We start from the raw sequence: 27,363 nt of genomic DNA, 5'->3' as shown, positions 1-27,363 counted from the left end.
TGAACGCAAGGACTGTCAGTTTGGACCAATGACCCCATCAACCTGGTAGGTGAGGATGCAAACGTCCTGCCACGTCATGTAAAACATTTTTTTGGTTTAATAAAAATAAATTCGGACCTTAATTAATCTGATCTGTGGTCATTTAGGGGACTGGTGACTGTGTCTGTACACTGCTGGGGCTGTAGCATCTCAAGCTTCATGTGGCAATGAGATTGTGACCGTGCCCGAGAGAGTCGTATTGATGTGGCACAACACTCTCGTTCTTGTAAACAACAAACAAAAAGGTTGTGCTGTACCATAATTGAGTTTACAGTTGAATGAGAGAGTTTCATTTTATCTGATGCACGGAGTAAAGTGTTCCCAGCCCCTCTCCTCATATGCTTTATATTGCCATCTTTCCCCTCCCAGGCTGAGGTATAGAGGTGGAAAAGACTTACAACTGGTGCTCTGTCCCAACAGGTCAAGTTTACTCACACATGATCAGGGCCAACTCTTGAAGGAGAGTCAGTTTCTTAGAAGTTAATATGTCACAATGGGTAGCGTCATTTTTTCTAAGTGGCAACAATTATTCCATTTAGCAACAGGTGACTTAAGATTTTCAAATGTCAGTAGTCAAGGTGGCTTATTACCATGAGAAGAGGAGCATCCGTGTTGTGACATTTCAGAAGCACAGGTCGGACCACTCTTCACCTCATAACACAGGGAGGATACAGAGGCTTTTCCCCTTTAAACTGAATGCAATTCCCTGTTGGAGTTCAGTTGTGAGAAACCTGGTGGAGCAACATGGCTGCTGCCATTAAAGGAGACCTCTCCATGTCAGGTTTAGAAGGCTCAGGCTTTGATTCATTGATTACTCTATATATTACACAAGGGACCCTTAAATATATTTTATCAACCTAATGGAAGTTTTCATGCACTAATTTCCTCTTTCATTCCCCACCTATACCTGTCCTTTATTATGGTATTTATTATTTATTTATTTGTGTGTACACAGGAGACACTTTTGACAAGAGGAATTACAAATACAGCTCCCCACGGATTTGATTCCTGGATCTGTCGCCGTTTTTAGTATCAGTCCTGGTAAACAGAAAATTCATGTTTGCTCTTCTACCATCTGTCATATCATTCAAATTGTGCACTTTAATAGATGCAGAAAGCTATTCATGCAAAAATGTGCATGTTCTTTTGCACAATGTTAATTGGAGTAATTTATTCAAACCTGACTACAGTGGACGAGTGAGAAAGTAGTAGCATACTTGGACTGTAAATTTTAGAGTGCTAAATTAGACTAACATGAATTGAAGTTAAAATCCAAATGCATTTCTAAATTCACATATGAACATACTTCTGTTGGCGCAGCATTGTTGGATGTTTTTATTACAGCATCATAAATTTATCGGTCCATTTGGAAATATAAGTAGGACACGGACTTTGCTTTTTGTACAGTGACATTGCTGGGCTCGGAGCCCTGAAAAAACCGTAAAAATGGACTGCTGCAGCATGCGTAGGATGTGGAGAGCAGATGCGGCTAGCCCTGGCCTCTGACATCTACACTCTTGAGTACCTGACAGTTCACACAGCAGCTGACCCACAGGGGGGCCATCAAGGAAAAGGCCACCACTTCCTCATCAGTGGTGAGCCTGTTTTATTTGCTGATTGAAAAAATATAATCTGGCATATTTCATGTCATACAGCTTAAATCTTCAAAGCTATGTGTGCTTGAACTTGTAACACCTCTCGTTCTATTATACAGGCTACCAGAGACAGCTGACTTACGAAAACAGCTGTGATGGTGCTTACGTGCATATGGAAAAGGAGGCAGGACACTTGGTTAGAAGTACATGATCTTTATCTACACAGATGACCAAAGTCTATATTTTACCCCGTCATGACAGTGTGCCCAAAAAAACAAAAATTGGTTGAGGTAAATGATGGAATTTCCCTGTGGACATAGAAAGAAATTGCAATCTTATGGAAAATGGCATTATAGTTCACTTTATTTCCTATTATAACACATGTTCTTTGCAGTAACATCAGCCACATGCTAAACATGACCTAAGGTTAGTGCATCACCATAACTTATCTTGTTGCTTAATGTCAAAGCTTGTTCTGCTTTTCCTCAGGCTGACTGCTTTTGTGCTGAGATGTTTTACCAAAGCCCAGTCTTTCATCTACATCGACCCACAAAAGATTGAAGAGTCTAAGACCTGGCTGCTGCAACAGCAACGAGAAACTGACTGTTTTGAAATATCAGGAAAACCCTTTCAGAAGGCAATGAAGGTAAACTGACAATTCAGAGTGAAGAAGTTTGTTTTTATTTTTTTTTTTTAAATCCACCCCTGAATGACGCTTCCTCTTCCTCTCTGTATCTGATGAGGTGACATTCAGTGCTTACATCACTGCTGTGTTCTTGGAGATGAAAATGCCTGTCAGCGTGAGTACAATCTGCTCCAACTCTGATGCTGTTTTACTCTAAAAGGATTAACTTTTACATGGACAATACAGATGAAAAGTTTTTCTATAAATCTAGACTGTAGGCTCTTTGTTAGACAGTTTGAAATCATTTAATAAATATTCCTGAGTAATTTCCAAAGCACTCTGGTATAGTTATATTAAAGTTCCTTAGATGACTTGTTTTAACTTTGCTTATATCTTAAAGGATCCTGTCATGAACAAGAGCCTGTCCTGCCTCAAGGAGTCTGTCAGTAACCTCAATAGCACCTACACTACAGCTCTGCTGGCATATGTCTTCACTCTAGCAGGAGACATGGAGACTCGTGCTCAACTTCTGCAGCACCTAGACACAGTCGCAATAAGACAAGGTGACTCGTCCTCCTGATGGAAATGGTTCTCCCTTCATTATTGTGAATAAAATTAATATTGTGCCTATTTGTGTGTTTTAGGAGGATTTCTCCACTGGTCCCGGACAGCAACAGAAACATCAACCTCTCTGCCAGTGGAGATCAGTTCCTATGTGCTGCTGGCCAAACTCAGTGCCTCTCCTTCAAATGAAGACCTGGGCTACGCCTCCCACATCGTCAGGTGGTTGACAACCCAGCAGAAGTATCATGGAGGCTTCTCCTCTACACAGGTACAGCCCAGACAGCTACATATTGAATTTAGCATGCAGGGTTTTTTTTTTGTTTTGATGCAAGCAGCAGTTGGTGTCCTGAAAAGTAATACCTGAAATTGAATGTGAAACCTGTTATATGCATTAGTCAGTTCTTGCTTTTGTAAAACTGAGCACACATATTTGGTGTGTTATAGGACACAGTGGTGGCTCTCCAGGCTCTGTCTCTCTATGCCACTCTGGTGTTCAGTGCAGAGGGTTCAAGCACAGTGACAGTCTGGTCTCCAAGTGGTCAACTGACATTTTATGTGAGCAAGACCAACAAACTGGTCTATCAGGAGAAGATGCTGCCAGATGTGACAGGAAAGTGCAAGCTGGAGGTGAAGGGCACCACATGTGTTTTAGTGCAGGTCAGTCAACATTGGAATTGTTCCTGTTTCTGCTTTTGATACATGTGCATCACCACCACCATCAGTGCTAATATAATAATTCCCTCATGGTAACAGCCTACTAGTAATACAATAACATTGGAAAGGCAATACCTCCATTTTTGCTGGTCATTTAGTTTACATGGTTAAATCAGTATAACACAGTTAAATCTGAAGTTTTCTCAGATTGAACTTGTCAGTCCATTAAGGACTGAAAACCAAAGAGAAATAGAAATCAGGAAACATTCATTTTAACTGTTTATTATTCCACCCAGGGACAGAAACAGCAGATCCCATTGGTCATTGTAAAATATGTGGATGTATTTGTAAACTCAATCCCTTTTATAATTTCTATTCAGCCTAGTTTCTTGTTAATGACCTTTTTACTGTATTTCATCCTGAATATTTACATGCTTAAAACAAACCTTCATTGAGTCCTATCAGTCAATTGATGATTGGAACTTCATGTCTGCAACTTAAGGCAATGCAATAAACCCAAACCTTTGATCTGTTCCTGTTTTCCAGATTTCTCTTCACTATAACATCCCAACTCCTACTAATGTCACCACTCTCAGTGTGGTGGTCACAACAGAGGTCAACTGCACTAAATCTCCAAGACCCAAACTCACTCTGAAGCTACGATCCCTGTAAGAAATTAAAACAAACTGGAGTTGGAGAAAATGGAGTACAACTGTAATTTTAGACAAACAATCCTCTGCAGCCATCAGTGTATGAAGTGACTGTTGGTGGATGGAAATGTGTGAAATGTTTGCTCAGTTCAGACATCCTAACTGTAAATGAAACCCTGCCACATACTGTATGCATACAGTCAGTAGAACTATGAAGAGCTGAGTGAACTCTCACAAAGTAACGTGACATATTTGTGGTTCCATTGCAGATATAGTGGAAAGCAGACAAGTACAAACATGGTGATCCTGGATATCAAAATGCTCTCTGGGTTTGTCCCAGACCCAGAGTCCTTAAAGAGGGTGAGATAACACAGAAACTTTCACCTGGAAAAAGAATATTGTTGGAAAGAGTCTGTCTTCGATCTTAAGAGAACAATAATTATAACCCAGCTAAATATTGTCTCCTCACAGCTCAAAGGTGCCCTGCTGGTGGATCGTGTTGAGCAAAATGAAGATCATGTTGTGGTGTACCTGACTGAGGTGAGGAATTTACAGTGGGGAATCATTAGATGGTTCTCTCCAGATTACTTATTAATGTTGTTTCCTCCACCCCACAGTTAACAAAGGATGTACCAGTTGACCACCAGTTAGAGCTCATACAGGAGCTCTCAGTGGAGAAACTGAAGCCAGCTGTGGTCAAGATCTATGACTACTACCAGCCAAGTAAGACAGATACTCAGACCTCCATAGACAGCCCACACTAACTAAATGTGAAAAAGTTTAACTAGAGGAAAGTCTGATTTATTTGTTTTCCTCGTCAGGTGACAGGGCTGAGACAGAATACAGCTTCCGTTGTGCTGCAGGTAACAGTCCACAGTAATACAGGAACACCACAACACTTTTCACAAGTAATTAAAGCAACAAACCAACAGCATTTTGACCCAGCTACAAAATCTTAAATGTATCAATTTTACAATATGTGTAACATTTTGGAAATCAGCTGATGATTAAAGAGATTGTTAAAGAACAGTGAACGTTAATCATGTCATTTATGTATTACATATGGAGCCTATACCTGTAATTTACTGTCCAGTAAGGTCTGTTTTTCTTTTACAGCTTAAAGAGTGACGTTTGGACAGTTGGCAAATTATCATGTATTCATGTGTAATGGACAATAAAAATATGAATGTCCCACTAAAACGTGTTTAATCTTTACTGTGTTTTTAAACTAACAGCAGTGTTTGAGTCCACAGAAGTTTACTTATGGGAAATTGTTTACTTTGTCAATAGTAATCAGGGCAACAGTTGTTCTCATGATAAAATCAAACATCCCACACTGGGTAAAGGGCAATGGACTCAGTTTACTGTGGGACTGATATCTCCTCTTGAGATTCAATAAAACCACTTATTACAGGTGCAACTCTAAGATCCTGCAATTCATGCCATTAAATGATATTGTAAAACAAAATGTTTTAAATTGAAGGAATATCCAAGAGGATGTGCTGCATTAGATGGTTCTCTCCAGATTACTTATTACTTACCAGTGATATATCAGAAACTCTGACGACAGTCAACTCCTTTAGAAAACATGTACATCTTATATACCCAAACTGGGAGAGTGGCTCCAACAGATCTCAGGAACAACATCAGAGCTCTCGGTTCAGAAAGGCACAGTGCTAGGAACAGCTAAGATACTGTGAAGAACCCTCAAACTCCCAGGCCTCTGGTAGAGGACCTGAGATTGAGGAAGACACACACACACCACCCATAGGGGTGAGAAAGGAAATTTATGTGTTTGTCTATACACACCCATGACATCAGTTACAATAAAATCTACAAATGTTTGATATACTAAACCAATACCAACAGGGGTTAATAGAGGGCCTGTGTGATGTGTGTGTCCCTGTGTCAAAGGGGAGGTGTTGTTTCTGTATCAGCAGATATTTAACATATGCTGACTTAACGGTTCTCAGTCAGTCATGGGTCGTTCTGGGGTTCAGATCTGGACATGGACACTGTATGTCTCAAACTGGATGTGTGGGGAGCAAGTGTTGGCAGGACCGTAAGTTTCCCTGTACTGTCTGAAATAATAATATGAGGTTGTGTTTTATGTTTGTAGTTCTAACTAATTTTCATGAATATTGTAGCAGTTGATCCACATCAGATCCAGTGACTAATAATCTTTGTGGATATGTGTCTGCAGACAGTACATGGTGGCTGTGCCTGCAGTTCTTGAAGCTGGAGCTGAAACCAAATTCTGTGCCAGTCTCCTGCAGCCAAATGAGACTCTGGTCATGACTGTTAGTTTGACATCTGAAGGAAACAACTCAACCCTTCTCAAGCAAACATCCAGTGAAGAGTTTCATATCTGTGCCCAGTTTAAGGTCAGCTGCTGAAATAGGATGTGATTCATTTGTTAATTTCTAAAAACATTTTTGTGTTCAATATACTTTTGGGGAACACACTTTTTGTAAGACTTGATGTTTGTGAACTCTTGTCTGTAAAATATCTGTTTGTCACAGGTTCCTCTAGTGAAGAAACAAGAGGTGCAGACGTTTGAGGTGGAGGTACGAGGTGACACATTTTACTCAAAAGAAGTCAGGAAAGTTATGATCCAAGTCTATCAGCCGATGACATTTGTCCAGACAGACAAACCACTCTACCTCCCTGGACAAACTGGTAACCTCAGGTTGATGATTTATTATGTACAACAACGTGATATTTACCAACAGGTTTGCAGTTTTACTATCAACTGATGATACATACACAGCTGTGGCTCATTCCCACAATATCATCATGTCTGTTATATGGACATTTTCAGTACAGGAGCAAGGAGCAGTAACAATAATTCAAAATACATATAAAATGTTGAAAAAAAATAATGATAACATACTGTAACTGTTAAAGACCAGTAGTCTCTTTCTTCTCAGTGCATTTCAGAGTTGTAACACTGGACACCAAGTTCAGACCTGCTAATCAACTGGTCAGAGATTTCACAAGAAACAACATCAATGAATATACTAGGAAATACAACCAGATGTGGCTACTACAGTACTCTAATCAGTATATTTCTGAAAAAGGATCAGTGCTGAAACTGTACAACTAAATAGATCTGTAAATGTATTGTTAAAAATCAGAATTACAAATGTTATGTGGAATTTCTTCATGTTATTATACAGTGAACCTTTTTCATATTAGAAATCTTAAGAGCTCAGGTCAATGCTGCCTGTGTTGGCCTTTGCAGTAAAAAACACTGTGTATGATGCAATTTGCAACAATGTAAACTAATCTGCCCGTTAACAAACCTTTTTTTTTTTTTGTAGTACAAGTTGATTGAAATTGAGGTAAGAAAATATCAACACGTCATTTCTTCACTAAATCCAGCGTGTTAACCTGTTAGACACATCTAAACTCTAAGCTTTATTTTTTAAGTGGCTGCTAAATAGCTGTAACAAATATATATTATATTCTGTGACAGGATATTTTCCACTCAACAGCTTGAGCAAGGATATGCTAAAACATTACACTACCCAAATATATGGTTTAATTTTATTTGCAATTTTGCTTAAAGAGAAGTGGGAGCATCTTTATTCTATAAATACATGTTCACATTTATGTTATTTAACAGGATGTTAACTATAATCGGATTGGACAGTGGCTGAATGAAACATCCAACAGTAAAATAGTGCAGCTTTCTTACACTTTGAGCTCTGAGGCCCGAGAAGGAACCTACCAAATCACTGTGACTATTGGTGAAGATAAAGTATTTCACAGCTTCAAAGTGGAGAAATATGGTACATTATGACTAATAAATTCCTTTTCTACTCATTTTTATCAAAGCATGAATGCCAATAACCATATTTTGTTCCCAGTTTTGCCTAAATTTGAGGTAAAAATAGACACAGTTGAAGAAGTAAATATTGACCAGGAAGAATTCCAAGCTGAAGTATGTGCAAAGTAAGTGAAAACCCTTTAACAAATCAAAGTGTTCATCCTCAATGAATCAGAACAGAGCAACTTTGAGGCCATGAGTCCTTTATAATGAATTGCTTTGTTTTATTTTCATTTAATTAGGTACACATTTGGACAGCCTGTGCCAGGAAGCGTTAAAGTTGAAATTTGCCAACGTTGTAAACGCTACATGTGTGATACATACAGCTCTTCACACCGACATACAGTGAATGCTCAGTGTCACCATGAGACAAAGAAGGTGCAATATTGTGTGTATATTGTATCTAAAACATACTTGTACACATGTAATACTACACTAGAAAAAAAACATATGTACTGTCCATTCATGGTGCCATGATCTACAGCTGAGAAGTACATTTTTGTTCAGTGTAGTTTACACAAATCTTATTCAAGCTCAGGGCCATTTACAGGGATGCTGAGCCTATCCCAGCTCTCTTTGGGTGAAAGGCAGGTGTACACCCTGGATAGATCGCCAGTCCATTACAGCAGAATTAGTATGTCATAGGTTTTTCTACTATATTTTTATTTGATTTTACCTTCCAGACAGACGAGAAAGGCTGTGCCACTTTTGCCTTCATGATGTCAACTTTCACAAAACTTGACCAAACGGTGCTTGAAGAAGTCCTAGATCTTAAGGCCAACATGGAAGAGGAGGGGACAGGCAAGTTTTATTGAATTTAATATAATATTTAATTTTTAAAAAGAGTATATTAAAACAGTATACCAGTAATTTAGACAGTGTAGTTTACAGTACACATTACTGTAACATGGAGACTTTCTCATGTAGGTATTTCACAGGCAGAACAGAAGAAAATAAGGATTTCATATGAGGTTGGAAAGCTGTCCTTTATTGACACACCCAGTGTGTATGAACAAGGATCAAATGTGGAGGGAAAAGTAAGTGCACAATGTTGTCTTCACTTCACAGTACAGCTGAAACAATGAGAATAGTTACTAAAATGACTGTTTCCAACAGGTTAAAGCAGTTTTTCACAATAATACACCCATTGCTGACATGCCAGTCCACCTGTTTGAGGGGGAAGTGTACTCAGCTCGTCTGCTACAGAATCTCACAACTGACAGCGATGGTGTTGCTGCTTTTTCAATTAGCACAGGTGACCGTACCGGGAACATCCACCTCCATGTAAGTAAGAACTACAACCTGTACACCAACATTTGTCAGTCACATCAAAACATTCTCATGAAGATGAAATCACTGCCTGAAATCTTTTCTCTGGATGCTGCAACTGGACAAGGTGTCTCCATATCAGCTAGTGACCATGTTGGAATAGTTTGATTCTATTTTGTGTTTCTACACCTCAATATTTGCCTTGTTTACAAAGCTGAGCTCACTTTGCAATGTCTTCTACTACTTCAACCACCATGATCTAATTTGTAATGTTTCTTCTGTATAATCTAGATTAGCAACAAACCAAGACTGGGATACCCTGGTTACAGAGTTCCCTACTATGAGACTCAAGATCACACAGTATCTGCAGTCCAACAGTTTTCTCCTGATGTTAAAACAGTCAGCAGCCTGCAGGTGAAGAATAAGGATAAACCACTTTCCTGTGACAAAGAAGAGGAAATCTTCATCCAGTACACTATAGTTGGAGAGGCCCAGGGCTCTGTGGATGTGATGTATCTGGTGAGTGGCAGGTGACCTGTTTCTCAGCTTGTCATCAGTTTTTTTTGTTTTTTTTTTCAGAAACAAACACCATGAAGGTGTTTTAAAAATTTCTCTACATGAATTATTGATGTCTGTTGTTAGAGGAACAGTTCCAGGTTGAAGGAGATAGTAGCATCAACTTAACTGTTACATCAAAATTACATCAGTGAAGCTATGAGCTTGTCTCACACATCTAGATTTGTGTTGAAACAAGCTAACTTGGAGGTGTGCCCTGTATAATTTGATTTCTCTACTTAAAAACAACACATCACAGACTGACATCCTCTCAAATCAGTACCACTTGCTTTCTATAACAGTAGCCTGTGTCATAGTGTATCTGTTTCAAACCAGATATATTTTAGCTGAGCAACCATATATTTATCTCTACAACAAACCTTAGCTTCACATCAAAAATTGGACATGACCATGTACATATATTCCACTGCAAATAACACAACAAATAACCAAACCAGAACAGGAGTCAGTGTTGTAATATGCTGCCTTATTCATTATTTATGTCATTTTCTCACAAACTCCCCAGGTGTTATCAAGAGGAGCCATTACCATGCAAGGACTTAAACCTAAACTTGAAGTGCAAGATAAAGCAGGTGGGCAACGACTGACGTTACTCGTGACTTTGGGCTATGACATCTTAAAATTATTCTTTGAACTAGAGAATACTTTCTGAAGAAAGTAGGATTGCTACTATAACTTCTGAACACTTACACAACACTGCGCTGCTTGGTAGATGTCTGGGAGTTAAACTGCAATGGTGCAATGGTGAATCACTTGGATAAAATGCAAGTTAAGGTGGTGTTTAATAATTGTCTTTGTTGGGATAATTGTAAGACAGCAGAGGTCTAAGTCTAAGATGTGCTGATATGCTCTTTACTAGTAGCCCAGGTGATGCTTTTGTATGTAATAAGAAAAGTACCTCACTCAGATCTGATCAGATCTCAGATCAGATGAGAGTCTTCAGTAATCGTAACACCTGGCTGCCTGCCTGTTATTTTATATACAGTATTTTTATTTTGAAAATCCAAGTCTATCCAAACCAATGTTATATGATTGTTGTATACCTGAAATCGCCAGTGATAAGATTTTCACTGTATTGGTTCCAAACTGTTCCTCATTCATGGTAGTATATGATAGGGCTGGGCAATAAAACAATACCAATATACTGTATATTGCTATCATTTAATCACGTGTTGTGGAAATTTCTTTTAGGTTGTGAGAGTTGCTAATTCTCAAGAACAAACACAAGTGTGATGAATCATCTCAGTTTAATTCTGCCGCATGGAGAGAAGGCAGCTACAGCATTCTCTGTCTTCTCCCCTAACTTTCAGGACTATACAGCTGAGGAAAGGGGTGGACTCATCTTGAAAAGACCCCAAATGTTTTCTCAGGTGTCCTCTCTCTTCAGGCATCTAATGGCAACAGTTGGCAGTTATTTACAGGCATCTAAAACACTAAAACCCCCATACCATACATTTTTTTAGCCCAACACATATGAAACCAAACAGAAGTAAGACTTTAACTCCACTTTATAACTCATTCTGTTTAAAACAACCACACACGTCCTATATTCTGGACGGCCACTAGGGTCGCTTTCCACAGTCCCATTGCGTTCCTTAGGAAGTTTCTTAGAGTCCTATTGATGTTGTTTAGCTCCAAGCATTCCAGCATTGAGTCGTAGGCTTTCACAGGTGCACAGGTTGGTCTGTCTGGTCTTACAGTCTCTAGTGACTGCTTTATCTACCAGTAGTTGATGATTTGCTCCCCTGGTGTTCTTACCCATTCCTTTCTGGGCCCTGCTCATGTACTTAGTCATGTGCTTACTTATCTTATGATGCCTGACAGGAGCTTCCATGTAGTGCAGAGGCAGGTTATTGGGCAGTAGTTGGATGGGAATGGGAATTTTTCTGTATATATATATATAATTCTTTGCATCGAATAGAAAAGAAAAAGAGTTAACCACTTGGTCCATAACATGTAATCAACTGTGCAATTAATAACTGCTATTGCTCTAGGGATTCATGCAAACAATGATTAACTATTATCCAAGAAGGTTCCTAATAGTTGATTTATACTTTCAGTGAATGAGGGTGAGGTGTCCTTTAAGTTGAAATTGTCTCCAGAGATGGCACCATTTGTCCAGGTTGTGGCTTATGCAGTTCTCCCCAGTGAGACTGTGATCGCCAACAGTGCCAACTTCTCCACTGAGAAATGCTTCAGTCACAAGGTCAGTATTGGAAGAAGACATGTGGCACAAACTGCACTTGTCAGATGTAGTTGTAGAATCAGTGTGTATTAGTTGGTGTTATATAACGTCACTATTTAGACCTTTATCAGCAACAAGTGTAGAAATTATATGTTCCATGCTTGGTGTCTGTTGAATTATTTTTTACTTAAACAAGAGTCCCTGAGGGAAAGAGAGGACAGAGTGGGGAGACAGAGACAAGCCCACAGCTCAGACACGCAAGGGCCCAAACAGATTTACAGCAATGCAAAGGTTTTCAAAAAGCTTTACAGTAATCTGTGGACAACCTGACTATAGTACATACAGTATACTGTACGTTATGTTAAAAATAATAAAAATAGTTTAAAATTAGACAGAATAAGACGGGTCAGGAGTGTTTGGATGCCCATTGTCTCTGTGCAAGTATGATTAAAGCTAAAGCTACAGGTCAGATATTAAGAGCCTGATATCACATAAAACATTTACTGTATTTACAAAGAAGATACTTCTGTCATTTATTTTGTGCAAAAGAAGTTAGAGAATTATTTTGTAACACTGTGTGTGTCAGGAGTCGTTGGAGTTTTCTCCATCCTCAGCTGTCCCAGGAGAGAAGACCATCATGCAGGTGACAGCTGATCCAGACTCTCTGTGTGGTGTGAGTGCAGTTGACCGGAGTGTCCTCATTGAAGAGCCAGGGAAGGGTCTGGATGCAGACAAGGTAACATCTGGAATCAGACACAACTACATGCATGCAACCTTTAAACTGCAGATCTTCTTAGTTTTACCTACACAATTGGATGTGCGTGTGTCAGGAATTAATGCTACACATCCACATTTAGGTACATGACCTGTGGAGGAAAAAAGCGAGGTCACTGCAGAATTTGTGCTTCACCAGAACAATGACAGAAATCACTGTAGAGAAACTTGTAAAGCTAAGTGGGCTGACATGCCATCTACAGTGTTGATGCTAACATTTTATATAAGATGTATTTTAAGAGTCTGCCTTATGGATGAAGGCACTGTTTTAACAGATTTGCCTATCAGGTCTGCACAGAATGACAAACTTATTAAAGTTTTTTTTATCTCAGATATTTAACTTGCTGCCTGTCACGAAAGTATCCAGTATTCCAAATGAGGCTCTAGATCCTATAGGATGTTTGAATGTAAGAGCAAGAAGATATGCTTTGCCATATTCTATGTATGGTGAGGAAGTTGGCCCTCTTGGGTCCAGGTACAATGCAAATAACACGACTTTGTCCAGGTACGCAACAATCATAATATTAACAAAGATTTAAAGTTTTTGTTGTTGTACACTACATGTCATGATATTTACAGTCATGTTTGTATGTTGTTTGATTATCTAGAGTGTAGGACTGAAGATGGCGACAAACTTGTTTATTCAGATGCCTCCATGTGTTCTATTCAGAGGAAGAGTATACCACCTTGACATTGTACACTACGGCTATTGTAATTTTTGCTTTTGTTTTTAGCATTACATGCTGAATATTTTCCAGTATAGCATTAAATCAGTGAGTCACTGCTGTCCTCTGGTTTTGTTTCAGATCACAACCCTCCGAGTCATGCACTTGAGGTATCAGGATATTTGATGAACCGCCACCAATAGTGACAGTCCGCACTTTCTTTGCTGAGACTTGGATATGGGACCTGGTGGAAGTTGGGTGAGATTCGATTGCAAAAGGTATTTGATGATAATGATAATGACATGAATAAAAATTCATATTTGACTGTCTTAAAGACTTTAAATTACTTCAGCAATATGGCTGATACTGCATTTTTTAAAATTCTCTGACTTTCTGAGATCTGAATAATTCAGCATAGACTTTAATATTTGCTCAATATATTTTACTTCACATTAACTACTGTTATTCATCCCACACATCAGTAATCTGTGCATGCTGTTTTTGTTTAATGAATTACAGTATGTTTTACCCTCTCACACAGAATGTGTTTGTCTGTATCTGCTAATCCAGAGAGTCTGGAACGAAGGATGTGTCTCTCACTGTCCCTGACACCATCACCACCTGGGAGACCGAGGCTTTCTGTTTGTCCCCTCAGGGCTTTGGTTTGGCTCCTCGTAAAGAAATCACCGTCCTCCAGCCCTTCTTCCTTGAGCTCACCCTGCCCTACTCCATCATCCGGGGGGAGCACTTTGAACTGAAGGCAACCACCTTCAACTACCTGACAAACTGCATTATGGTAATGGATGTCTTTACATGACCTAAATAATAACATATACATGGTAGTATGCTCACAGTGCCAATATTAACATGCTGATATAATGTTACAGTGTTTACAGTCTAGATCTAGTTTGACAAGTTGGCAAACGTTTATACTTTGTATTAGATGTAATGTTATTTGTAGAACTAGTTGTAAACACTGAAATTGAACAAATGTTTGCCAATTTTAAAGGTCACTGTTACACCTGCACCCTCTTTAGACTACACCCTCACCCCCTGTCTGGTGACCAGTACACATCCTGTCTGTGTGGCAGTGAGCGCAAGACCCTCAGCTGGACCATGACCCCATCAACCTTAGGTGAGGATCAAACTTTCTGCCACACTGGTGTAAAATGTGAAAAGTGAATGAACTTCTGCTCATGCTTTAACAACACAAAGATAAATGTGATGATAAAATAATATAACTCAAATTTGCAGGAATTTGCAGGACCTAAAAATCTGATTTTTTTTAGGGACTGTGAATGTGTCTGTAACTGCTGAGGCTGTAGCATCTCAAGCTTCATGTGACAATGAGATTGTGAGCGTGCCAGAGAGAGGTCGTATTGATGTGGTCACAAAATCTCTTATTGTAAAGGTTGGTGCTTTGACAAAAAAAAACAGGTTTATTTATTAACATAATTGTTTGTATTTAATAGGAGTTTAACATATTTTTACTGTTAGTACTGACAGTTTTTCTCATTATATGGCTTATATTTCCATCTTGTCCCTCCCAGGCTGAGGGAATCGAGGTGGAAAAGACTTACAACTGGCTGCTCTGTCACCACAGTTCACACAATATGTACATAAGTGAGAAAATTAATTAAATATTAGTGGGAGAAATAGAAATAGAATTAGGAAAAAGTCTGGAGAGTAGAAGAGCTTCTAAGTGGTTTTTGTATATTTACAATATTTACAGTTGTTGTTCACAGTTCTTGCACCAATTAGTTATTGCACATGGACAGGTATTGCACTGGGGGTTGTTCACACTGTTCATGTCATACAACATGGATTAAGCGTTCATCTGTGTGATGGCACTGGAAAAGAAACTGTCCTTGTGCCTGGTTGTTCTGGCGTACAGCATTCTCTAGCATCAACCAGAGGGGACCCAGTTTGTGACCCAGATGTGAGGGGTCTGCAGAAATCATCTCTGCACCAGTATAGGTTTAGTCTCTGTAGGTTGGCAGCAGTCATTCTTTCTGGAGCCGGCACTGTTGGAGACTCCTGACAACGCTGTTTCCTGCGCAGCAGCAGCCTACGGCTCATCACCTCCCTGTTCATGTTTCTAACAGATTTTCCCCACTCAGCGACAAACTCGCTGAGAAACCGACTCTGGTAATTGGCAGCCCCATAGTCAGAAACGTGAAGTTAGACACTCCAGTGACCATAGTCAAATTTTTCCAGGAGCCAGAGCCACATTGAGTCAAACTTGAAGCTGCTGGCTAAGGGTAGTCTGAAATATGGTAAGATTGTTATTCACATCTATGGCAATAACACCTGATTACGCAAATCCCAGGTCATGTGGGATATTCGGCAAGGCCATGCAGCTGGTGCATAGTCAGCAGCTACTAATGATGCCACTTTAACCTTAATTTCTCACTTTCTAAATGAAGTAGTTAAATAATTATTTTACTATAAGATGGGCAAAAGGCCATAAGGGGATGTATTTGATGACACCAGAGAGTGAATGATATGTCTGTGATAAGAGATTTTTATGCTGTACAAGGTCATTGTGCATAGAGGCCCCTCTTCTGAGGGGCTTCAAGATGGTATATAAGACTAAGAACAAAGAGTGATAGGCCGTAGCTGCAGTCTTCCACTCAAACTTATTAAACTCACAGGTAAGGCACAGTTACAACTCATTTGAGAGTCTCACTCTGAGCTTCTCACAACCAAACTGGAAAACACATGTTTGCATGTTCTCCCTGTGCTTGTGTGGGTTTACTCCAGGTACTCTGGTTTCCTCCCACAGTCCAAAAACATGTATGTCAGGTTGATTGGTGACTCTAAATTGCCCATAGTAGTGAATGTGAGTGTGTGTGGTTGTTTGTCTGTATGTTGCCCTGTGATGGACTGGTGACCTGTCCAGGGTGTACCCCTGCCTTTCCAGCAGATCCAACCCTGTGACCCTGGTTAAGGAATAAGCGGGTATAGGAAATGGATGGATTCCATCTTTATTTACATCTATGCCATGTGCCAACACAGTGGAGGGCAGCTGCTCACTGCATGAAACACTTGACACTGTGGCCTCTCTGAAAAAGAAGTTAGTGAATTAGAGGAGATTGGCTCCATGTGAAGTCCACAGTTCACACATCGGTACCTTAAAGTAGGCACCACAGAAGCTGGAAAGGAAGTGGTGTTCCAAAAACGACTAATTTTACTTAGCCTGGAAAAACAGTCTAATAACGTGCAAAACAAAAACGCTTTGTTTAAAGCCAGAGCTGCTGCTATTCATCACTAATAAAAGGAAATAAGAACTTCTCTTGTTTGTTTTCTCGAGGCGGCTAGAAGAAGAACAAAGTTTGTTCTAGCCGGGACATTTCATGCTCCACCAGAAACTCAAGTGTAGAACTCGTGGAAAGGGCCTCCCACTGCTAGGAGAGAGAACAAATTTACCGCTTCTCGCAGAGTATGTATAGACCTTAATCCTGTCGAAAAAATTCAAAGCTTCGAGGCTTCAGTCTAACCAAGAACAGTGGCCAACTGAAGCCATAGCAACCTCTAAAGAGACTGACAATCGCTTCAATCCCATGTCAGCAATAATGATTTTGTTAAAAAGTCTATACAAATACCAAGACCAGAGATCCTTCCTGCTGCAGCTTTGCAACTGATTATGATGTTTGGATGAACACAGAAACATCTTTCTTTTTGTCTAGTGTTTTAGTCCAGTGTCCAGAAAACCTTTAAAGATAATGGTTTATCAGTCATTCTGGAACTTGTATTGTAGTCGCCATCAAAATTGCCAAAAATCACCAAACTTACCAGGAGTCTCCAAATCTCTCTCTCCTCACAACCCAACATTTGTGAATAATATTGGTGCATCTTATATAGCTTGTGTAGTGCTAAAGCTATCAAAGCTGCCAAACCAAGGAAAAGCAATGAAACACTCTGAGCCACTAAAACACTTCAAAACATTTTGAACCAATGAAGCGCAAAGTGAAGCAGCAATGATTTTTGAAGCTACAGACGTCATCAGTCACGTGACAGTGGTGTTTTGATACAAGCTCCGACACAGTGTTTCTAATCACTCTGCTTAAAGAAGAGTGACACAAGCACCAAAGACTCAGGTATCCGACTAGACCGCTCCAAGACACCCTGCCATTAATCGACTCATCTTTATTAGATTTGCAATGTATCTCTAGTAACAGGCTGCGTACCTCAGGCTTATAAGTTTGCAGTAATCAAACTGTTAAAATGTCTAAGATCATTGAAAAAGCTGTTGCTAAGCAGGTATGTGACCACTTACAAGAAAGAAGTATATGAAGATTTTCAAGGGATTTAGAGCACATCATAGTAACAGCACTATCCTCAGATAATGGACTCATCTGTGCAATTGTGCTAGATCTGCTAGATCTTAGTGCTGCATTTGACACTATCAGCCACAGCATCTTGTTACAGAGACTGGGCATGTGATTGGGATTAAAGAAAAAACATTAAACTGGTTTCAATTTTATTTATTAGACAGATTCCAATTTGTTCATGTTCATGATGAATCTTCCACGCACACAAAAATTAGTTATGGAGTTGCACAAGGTTCTGTGCTAGGACCTATTCTCCTTACTTTATACATGCTTGCTGTGTTGTTGTTATTAGGAAGCACTCTGTTAATTGCCATTTCAATGCAGATGACAATCAGCTATATCCATATATGAAACCTGATGAAACAAGCCAGTTAGAAAGACTTCAAGCATGTCTGGAAAACATAAAGGCCTGGATGACCAGTAACGTTCTGTTTTTAAATTCAGAGAAAATGGAAGTTATTGTAAAAACCTCAGAAATTGATTATCTAACAATATAGCTACTTTAGATGGCATAGTTTTGGCCTCCAGCACTACTGTGATAAACCTTGGAGTTATTTTTGACCAAGACATGTCCTTTAATTCACACATAAAACAAATTTCTAGAACTACCTTCTTTCATGTGCGCAATATTGCCAAAATTAGGAACATCCTGTCTCAAAATGCTGTTGAAGAACTTGTACATGCAGCTGATACTTCAAGGTTAGATTACTGAATCTCATTGCTATCAGGCTGTCCCAGTTACTCCACAAAAAGCCTCCGGTTAATCCAGAATGCTGCAGCCAGAGTTCTGACAGGATTTACAAGCAGGAGAGATCATAATTCTCCTATATTAGCTTGAAACCCCTTCTCTCCCATAGTTTGTGCTCTCTCTCTCTATATATATACCGTCTGCAGCTATCCCTGGTCCTGGACTTGTATATTGCCAGTGTGCAGTTACTGTCCCACACATTGTTTAATTGTTGTTTATTCTTGTGGTTCTTTACTCTCCCCTCTATCCACTCACCCCAATCAGTTGAGGCAGATGGCCGCCCAAACTAATCCTGATTCTGCTGGAGGTTTCTTCCAGTAAAGGGAGATTTTCCTTTGCTGGTCTGGTTGTACATAGTCTTGTCCCCTCTCCTGTAGTCCTCCTCCTTAGCATGATGAAGCTTCATGAACCAGAGTTTGTTGTTGTATATGTAAAAGATCATTGTGGGCATATACATGTCCTTGCAGAAGCTGATGTACAATGTCAGTGTCAGTGAGTTCGTTCAGGTCTCTGGATGCATCCCTGCACACATTTTAATCTGTACAGCCAAATGCCTCCACATTTCATCTCTTCACTGTTTTAGCCTAAGGCTTTGCAGCTTTGAGTTTCTATCTATAGATTTGGATGAGGTGCATCAGAGAGACCCATAGCAGCATGGCACATTCTTTATTATAGTGTAGCAGTGGTCCATTGTGTTTTTGTCCCTGGTAGGAGACATGTTGTGTTGATTGGGCAGTTCATAGGTGGAGTTTACACTGTTAAAATCCCCTAAAATATTGAGCAGGGAGTCCTGGTGTGGTCAGGTACTGTAAAGCTGCGCTAACACAGGCCTGAGGCTCGGTTAGAACCAGATCAGGACCCCCCCTTGCTCTTTTATTTAAATTCAATTCAATCCCTGATCCAGGTAATCAGCAGTGGGAAGGGCAGGGATAGTTAAAAAATAAGCAGGGCAATGGCGCTTGAGGACCAGGATTGGACACCCCTGCTGTACGTCATCCTTATGACAGCTAACCCGGATATTTGACCAAAACAATCATGTACAACAGCCACTAGCAAGTTATAACAAATACAACTAACTGTTATGAAAATTACAGACACATTTTTATCAACACAGTGACCGTCCTCATTCCTGAAAAGGGAGAAAGTTAATGAACCACTCTAGTGTTCAGTCCAGAGTGTTCAAGCACAGATACACAAATTGCACAAATACAATAAAATCAAAGTTAACTGAAATGCTTTTATCGGACTATGACCTCATTGTATTTAAAACGGCATTTCAAAAATGTCAACTTTTCATGAGGTGAGGAAAACAGCCCCAATTTCATTTTTCTTGCATGTAAAACCTATAAATATATATATGTACGTACTTACTGAGTATACTGCTGTTTTAAATTGTAATGTTCTCACTGATAGTCATTACTATCAGTAATTTTTTATATGAAATCTGAAATTGATAAATGTGAATTCTATGTGTCAAACCTGCTGTATGTATAAAACTGTGTTTTCATTTGTAGTAGTGGAGTTAAGTATGTTTTGTATTGTGGGTTTGTATTGTAGGACACAGTGGTGGCCCTCCAGGCTCTGGCTCTCTACTCCACTCTAGTGTTCAGTCCAGAGGGTTCAAGCACAGTGACAGTCCAGTCTCCCAGTGGCCAGCTGACATTTGATGTCAACCAGAACAACAAGCTGCTCTACCAGGAGAAGATGCTACAGGACCTGACAGGGAAGTACAGCCTGGAGGTGAAGGGCACCGCATGCGTTTCAATGCAGGTCAGTCATCGACAGATCTCTTCCTCTTTCTGCTTTTCATATATGTACACCACCACCAACAGTGCTAATACAACAATTCCCTTATTTGTCTCTATTTTATATATTTAATGACAAGTTACTATTCAAATAAAATGTAATATCTTACTATTTTCGCTATTATGGAATACTGATTGTTGACTGGGATGCTGTGACATGAATAGAGAAATTTGTAAATATATTTATATTTCATTAAACTTCAATCTTTTACAGAGTAAAAAAATGCAGCACATTCCACTGTTTCTCATTTATGTGCAATGTAAAATAATCATTGATATTCCTTCAGATGTTTAATGATGATGATTGCAATATAATCTTAATGATGATCCTGGAAATATTACATCTCATGTAAATGCCTCACTATCAGCCAGTCAACAACCTATATTGTGAGAGGTCATAAGTTTGAACACAATTGAGTAGAGGACATTATTATTTTTTCTTAATATTAAACTTTACATGTTTTCCAGATCTCTCTTCACTATAACATCCCAACTCCTACTGATGTCACCACTCTCAGTGTGGAGGTCACACCAGAAGTTGACTGCACCAAATCTCACAGACCCAAACTCACTCTGAAGCTACGATCCCTGTAAGAAATTAAAACAAACTGGAGTTGGAGAAAATGGAGTACAACTGTAATTTTAGACAAACAATCCTCTGCAGCCATCAGAGTGTATGAAGTGACTGTTGGTGGATGGAAATGTGTGAAATGTTTGCTCAGTTCAGACATCCCAACTGTAAATGAAACCCTGCCACTGACTGTATGCATACAGTCAGTAGAACTATGAAGAGCTGAGTGAACTCTCACAAAGTAACGTGACATATTTGTGGTTCCATTGCAGATATAGTGGAAAGGAGACAAGTACAAACATGGTGATCCTGGATATCAAAATGCTCTCTGGGTTTGTCCCAGACCCAGAGTCCTTAAAGAGGGTGAGATAACACAGAAACTTTCACCTGGAAAAAGAATATTGTTGGAAAGAGTCTGTCTTCGATCTTAAGAGAACAATAATTATAACCCAGCTAAATATTGTCTCCTCACAGCTCAAAGGTGCCCTGCTGGTGGATCGTGTTGAGCAAAATGAAGATCATGTTCTGGTGTACATTACAGAGGTGAGGAATTTACAGTGGGGAACAATAGATGCTGCTCTCTAGTTTAGTTATAATAATGTTTTTTTTCACTCCTTTTCACAAACAGCTAACGAAGGACACAACAATCAACCACCAGTTAGAGCTCATACAGGAGCTCCCAGTGGAAAACCTGAAGCCAGCTGTGGTCAAGATCTACGACTACTACCAGCCAAGTAAGACAGATACTCAGACCTCCATAAACTGTTCACGCTAAGTGATGAAAACAATTAAAACTATATATGTTGGACACTGAAAGAAAGTTTGACTTTTTTTTTTCTCAGGTGACCAGGCAGAGACAGAATACAGCTACCATTGTGCTGCAGGTAACAGAAATACAGGAACACCACAACACTTTTCACAAACTTACCTGAATGGACAACAAATCTCACCAAATAACAAACATAGTCAGAATGTCTCAAAATGTCTTCAACATTTTAAAATCTGCCAACAATTCAAGAGATAATAGAGAATAAATAATATTCGTCAAATTTGTATCATATTTTATTATTTACAATTTATTCTTCACAGTGACTATTTTTTTTCTTCTGCAGATTGAAGAGAGTGTGAACAATCCTCAGGTTATCACAGATTTTAGTATAATCTAAAACTCAACATCTTTTTGTCTGAACATAGACAAACACTCATTTCCTTCTGCAACAAACCTAGTACATCTAGTGTATGTATCAAGATTTATGCATAATGGACAATAAAAACCTAAAATCTTTTGTTTGTTTTGTTTACTGATCATCTTTCTACAGTTTGTCTATTGTATTTCATTTACAGATAATAAAATTAACCTGATGTGTGTAGTGAAAACACAATAAGTGTTATAGCTTATAGCTTTCTAAAGGATCATTAATTTAAGCAAGGTTTAGATAAGAGAACTCTGAATTTTCTGATGGTGAACATTTATGGTGCCATGGGTGAATTAAGAGCAGAGTTATTACTGCATATATTTCACTGAGTCTAAAAAAAAACATACATAAATTAGCCACAGATTGTCAATCTAATATGTTTAATGGCAGACATTCTTTTATTCTGAAAATCCGGTCTAACTAACAGAGACAGGTGAGCTGCAGGCTGCAAATTCTGTCTGCCGTAGAAAGATGTCTACAGTCACAGATTAAGGCAAAATCATCAGTGACATGCAGGTGTACATTTAGGGGCACATGCAGATAACTCACCTGTTCAGTGCCAATTTTCAGTTAGCTGACAGTTGGGTGTGTTACCATGTCCTTAGGAAAACAGTATGTTGTGGTTATGGTATTTTGCTGATTATACCATTTACATTTGTAATAGCTTTGACCCACAGAATATCTGGCCCAGTCTTTAGCTTTCTCTGTAGCCTTTGGTTTTCAAAATTATTCTCAGTGCTTAACCTGTAGTGTGAGACTGAGATGTTATCTGGGCTTCCTGACAGAGATCTAGTATCCTTCCTACTATTCACAGGGGTTGAGGCGCTCTGCCTGGATAGTTGGGCAGGCCATCCAGTCGAACTGCAGATCTCTGCATGCTGGGCTCTGGATATGACTTGTTCTCCCATTTCGCAGGGAAGTGATTTATTCTTGTTCCAGAGAGAACAGCACTGCCAGGTGACAGTGCTGCAGTTTCTTTTTAAAATGTGTTGGTGCTGATTAGCTGTGAGTTAGCATTCTCTTTTCGACTGCTTGAAATCCATGGTTATTTCACTTCCACAGTCTTTTCTAATCTCGTACTAAAGTCCTCTGGAGAAGTTTGTGGAAGTCCTCCTCACAGAAAAGGGGGCATCTGCTAACCAGCAACACAGAATTATTGTCTTGTGCTGTGTGAAGGCCACACATGGTTCTTATAAGAATTAAAAGTGTTTTAAAAATGTTTGTAGCCTTTTGTGTCTAGCATAAATTAGGATTTATAAGTATCCAGTACTGTTCATGAGTTTTAGCAGAAATACAAGGATCTCAGCAAAGAATGTAAGCAAAGCAAAAGTATATGAACTGTAAGAATAGAAGGAGCAGCCAAATCAAAAGGATATTTAAGACTTTTACAGAAACCATTGTAATATTTCTTGATACATAGAATTTAGTTAAATGATATCAACACAGTTAATATCGAATCTTTTTGATTTAACAAGTAAAAAAACACCTTATTAAGATATTTATACAACATGTAACAACATGGGCAAAATATCTTTTGAACAACAACAACAGATATACATTCAGACTGCTGCAGCAAAGGAAGTTCATTCACACTTTCCAAACTTACTTGCTGGTTTTCTTCCAAGGACAGGACAGAATTTTCTTTCTAACTGGAAACTTGAAGTTGAACGCCAATGTGGTGGGTGGGGCTATACTTTCGGGGCGTGGCCTATTCGCTAAATCCATACTTCCTGTACCTGCTGTTGCTGGAATGAACCAAATACCCTAAACAGAGAGGGGGATCTGCCAGTGAGACTGATAATATAAATAACTGTATATTGAAAACCGCCTTTGTCTTCTAAAACGCTGTAAAAACAGAATTTAACATTTTGTATCCAATTTCCAGTGTAATATGAGTTACCTGGACATGACATGGAGGTGGTTTAAAAAGAAGTTGCTAGATATGTGAGTCCACGCTAATTTTTCGAGGAGGAGAGGGGTAATATTTCCAACTATCCCAGTCCTACCCTCTGCTGATACCTGGATCAGGTTGGTGTGTCACCAGCATAAATCAGAAAAAGAACACACTCATCTTTACACGTACATCTGTTACACTACAGAACCGAGACTTCTTCTCCTTTCACTTGCATGCATGCATATCCTCACCCGTTTACAACAGCTCCCCCTCGTGGTACTTCTTTGTAACTGTAATTATTCTGCCTTCTGACACATCTTGAAGACAGTCAAATGGACTGTTCCACTTTCTGTTGGTGCAGAACGTTGCTCTCTGCATTGTCACTATGTTGTGGACAACCACACACGCTAAAATAATGTTGGCCAATCTAGTGTGACACTGAGCCTGTGAAGGCACTGGAACCGGGCCTTGAATAAGTTAATGGTCATTTCAATTCTGGCCTGTGTACTACTGTTGGCTAAGTTGAAGTTGTGCTGTGGGCCAGGTGCAGGATCAGGATAACGTGTTAAAAGATGTGGCTGGCAGGGATATCCTCTGTCACCAAGCAGGTAACCATCAAACTGTCCTGTAAAAAGGAGAGCATGCAGTTTTATGTTTTAATATACGTATAGATGTCGCCAGCGAACTAATTCCCAGTAGAGGGCGTGGGCTAGGTGTAATGCTGGAGGGTTTTTAAGCAGGCATTTGGAAAGGCACAGGGAGATGGGGTCTAGACTTTCTGGTTGGAAGTGCGCTGTTTGGTTTGTAGCCCTTCTTTGTTGTCTGTGTGAGTAGATAGGCCAAGTAAATGTTTGTGTATAAATTGTCAAAGCTACACCCTGAATGTGTCAATTGTTGCTTGTACTGATACCTACAGTTTTGTAGAATTCCTTTTTGATAAGACCCGTGGGTCTGTGATTGGGGAAGAACACAAAACAGTACAGCAGACATTTGAGGGCAGGGGTCACATTTCTGATTGTGCGACACGCAGTTACTTTTGAAATGTGTTCTGCATCACCGATGTCATAAAGAAAATGTACACTTGCAAAAACACGAAGAGCTACTGAAAGAATTTGTTCTGAATGCCAAAACTCAGAAACAACACAGGGTTTATATAACCTGCCCGTGAGCAGGTTTGGTTACGGCGGCAACTGACCCAGAGTCAATCTGAACACGCTTTGTGAAACCGAAAACCCTGAGTATCCCTCATCTCAGGGTTAGCAGGGTTTCTCTAAACTTTTTTTCTTTTAGGATCAGAAAGTATGTGCCAAAATGTGCATCACACTGTCAAACTGTGGAGTGATGGAAGACTTCTGTTTAAAAATTGACCTGAGCACATAAAAAAAGACAAGAAAGCTTAAGATTTTAGTTTAAAATACTATGATCTGCATTATGTGAACTCATTTTCCAGAAAATAGTTCCAGGATGGAGGGCACTGTTCAGTGTTAACCTACATCCTGGAGTGATCTCTGTAGGTTTCACTTGGAAAGATTTCTGATCCATTCCAGTCTATAGAGCAGGCTTTTATCCCCATTCAGCACTGAGTAAACAATCTGTTTTTGTTCTGCTGCAGTTTTATACTGACTCATGTTTATTAAAGATGCAAATGCTTAAAAAGCTTCAGCACAGAGGGAAATGTTGTCATTTCTTGTTGAATGCTTGTCAGGAGAATATTTCATTCTCAGAAAAGCCTATTAACTGAAAAACCAACTGTATAAACAGAAATGTCTACTTTTTTGTGCGTCTGTCCACTGGCTAATCACTGTCATTGTCAGCAGTATTGCAGCACTGTCACATCTGGATGGATGGATGGAGAAAATACTTTATTATTACAAAAGGAAATTGCAGTTATTTGGCTACAATATATATTTTTAAAATACTGAATAAGTTACACCAAGTTCTCATAGTATATACAGACAGATATAATGTACTAAATAACAGTACAGTTCTCTGTTAACTTGTGGCACCAGGGGAAGAGAAGCATCTAATACAATTAACTTCTATGACAGATGCTGGAATTGGGATTTGGCTGCTGGCAGGTAGCACCACAGGGGCAATGGCGGTGGCTTTCACACAGCCCACTGATGTGGTGAGTCAGGTTCCAGGCCCAGGTCTGCCTTAAATATATTATTTTATTTATATATGTGTTTTGCATCATGGTGTGTTTTTCAGTGATAATCTTTTGATACTTTGACGCAGGAGCTGTTTTAAATCAAGAATTTGAACTTTTACACTCCTTTTAAAGTGTTGGCACGGAGAAAACTTACTTGTGGTTTGGGAGTTCCTGGTGAGCTCATGTTGGGGGACAAAGGTTCTCACTCGACCACGGAGTGTTGTTAATATATATATATAGCGTTATATACTCAATATTATATTATATTATAATATTTTGTGTTGTCTCGAGCCTTGGAAGTTCCCAGGTGAAATAAAGCCCTTTGTTGTCCTGCATTTGGGTCCTAACCTCTCCTCCTTCACACCACACCACCTGCATCTCATGACAATTGTTGTTGCTGATGTTAGCTAGCTAACGCTAGCCGTTAGCTTATTTCAGCTGCCACCAAAGCAGCAAAAAGTCATTTACAAGTTCACTTTGACAGATCCTGCTTCTTTCTGAATAAACAATGGCAGAAAGCACAGACTCGTTTGTGGTTTAGGAGGACTTGTATGTGAATTTATGTCCATGGTGAGCAACAGGCTGAGTCAGCGCAGTGGAAGTTGGCCGAAGTTGGCATCGTCGAAAAAAGAATCGTAATTGAAAAAAGTATCAAAAGATTAACACTGAAAAACACACCATAATGCAAAAGGATACAAAAACAAAATAATACATTTTAATGCCCATTTGCGAAACAGGTGTTTCAATGCCAAAACTTTATTTACAATGTCAAAGACATATACAGAGATCAGAGGTCAGCAAAGGATTTATTCCAACAAGATAAAGAAAGTATTATAATGATGCAGTCGCAGTTGCCGGCCAGGTGCATTATGGGTGTTGTTAAATGTTAGTTGTCGCTTAACACCGTGTTTATGTTCTGTCATGTTCAATGTTACTGTGTTAGGTTGGGTTATGTTGTGGGAACTGGGTTATGTTTATGTTTATGTTTACCCCAAGCCAACAGCCAATTTGGCCCCCCCCCCACAGCGGTACAGCGGGATGACGCCGCTGGAACCTTACCTGGCACAGGTCAAGCTGGCCGCCCTCCACAACGGGTGGAGCCAAGAATAGACGGCGACTCACGTGGCACTCGCCTTGGAAGGTCCGGCACTCCAGGCCCTCGCTGACCTGTCTTCTGATGAACAACGCGACTTCCAATCCCTGACCACCATCCTCAGCCGTCACTTCGGACAGAG

General features: G+C 39.5%; 2 pseudogenes; both read left to right on the top strand.

Annotated features, from left to right (window-relative positions):
• Positions 1-783: 783 nt before the first annotated feature.
• Positions 784-5,073, top strand: LOC113132815 (murinoglobulin-2-like; annotated as a pseudogene).
• Positions 5,074-6,106: 1,033 nt separating this feature from the next.
• LOC113132814 (alpha-2-macroglobulin-like) lies at positions 6,107-22,173 on the top strand (annotated as a pseudogene).
• The last annotated feature ends 5,190 nt before the right edge of the window (positions 22,174-27,363 follow it).

Source organism: Mastacembelus armatus, chromosome 6 (genome assembly GCF_900324485.2).
Source record: "Mastacembelus armatus chromosome 6, fMasArm1.2, whole genome shotgun sequence".
NCBI classification, from domain to species: Eukaryota; Metazoa; Chordata; class Actinopteri; order Synbranchiformes; family Mastacembelidae; genus Mastacembelus; species Mastacembelus armatus.
This window is presented reverse-complemented; position numbering and strand designations above follow the sequence as displayed.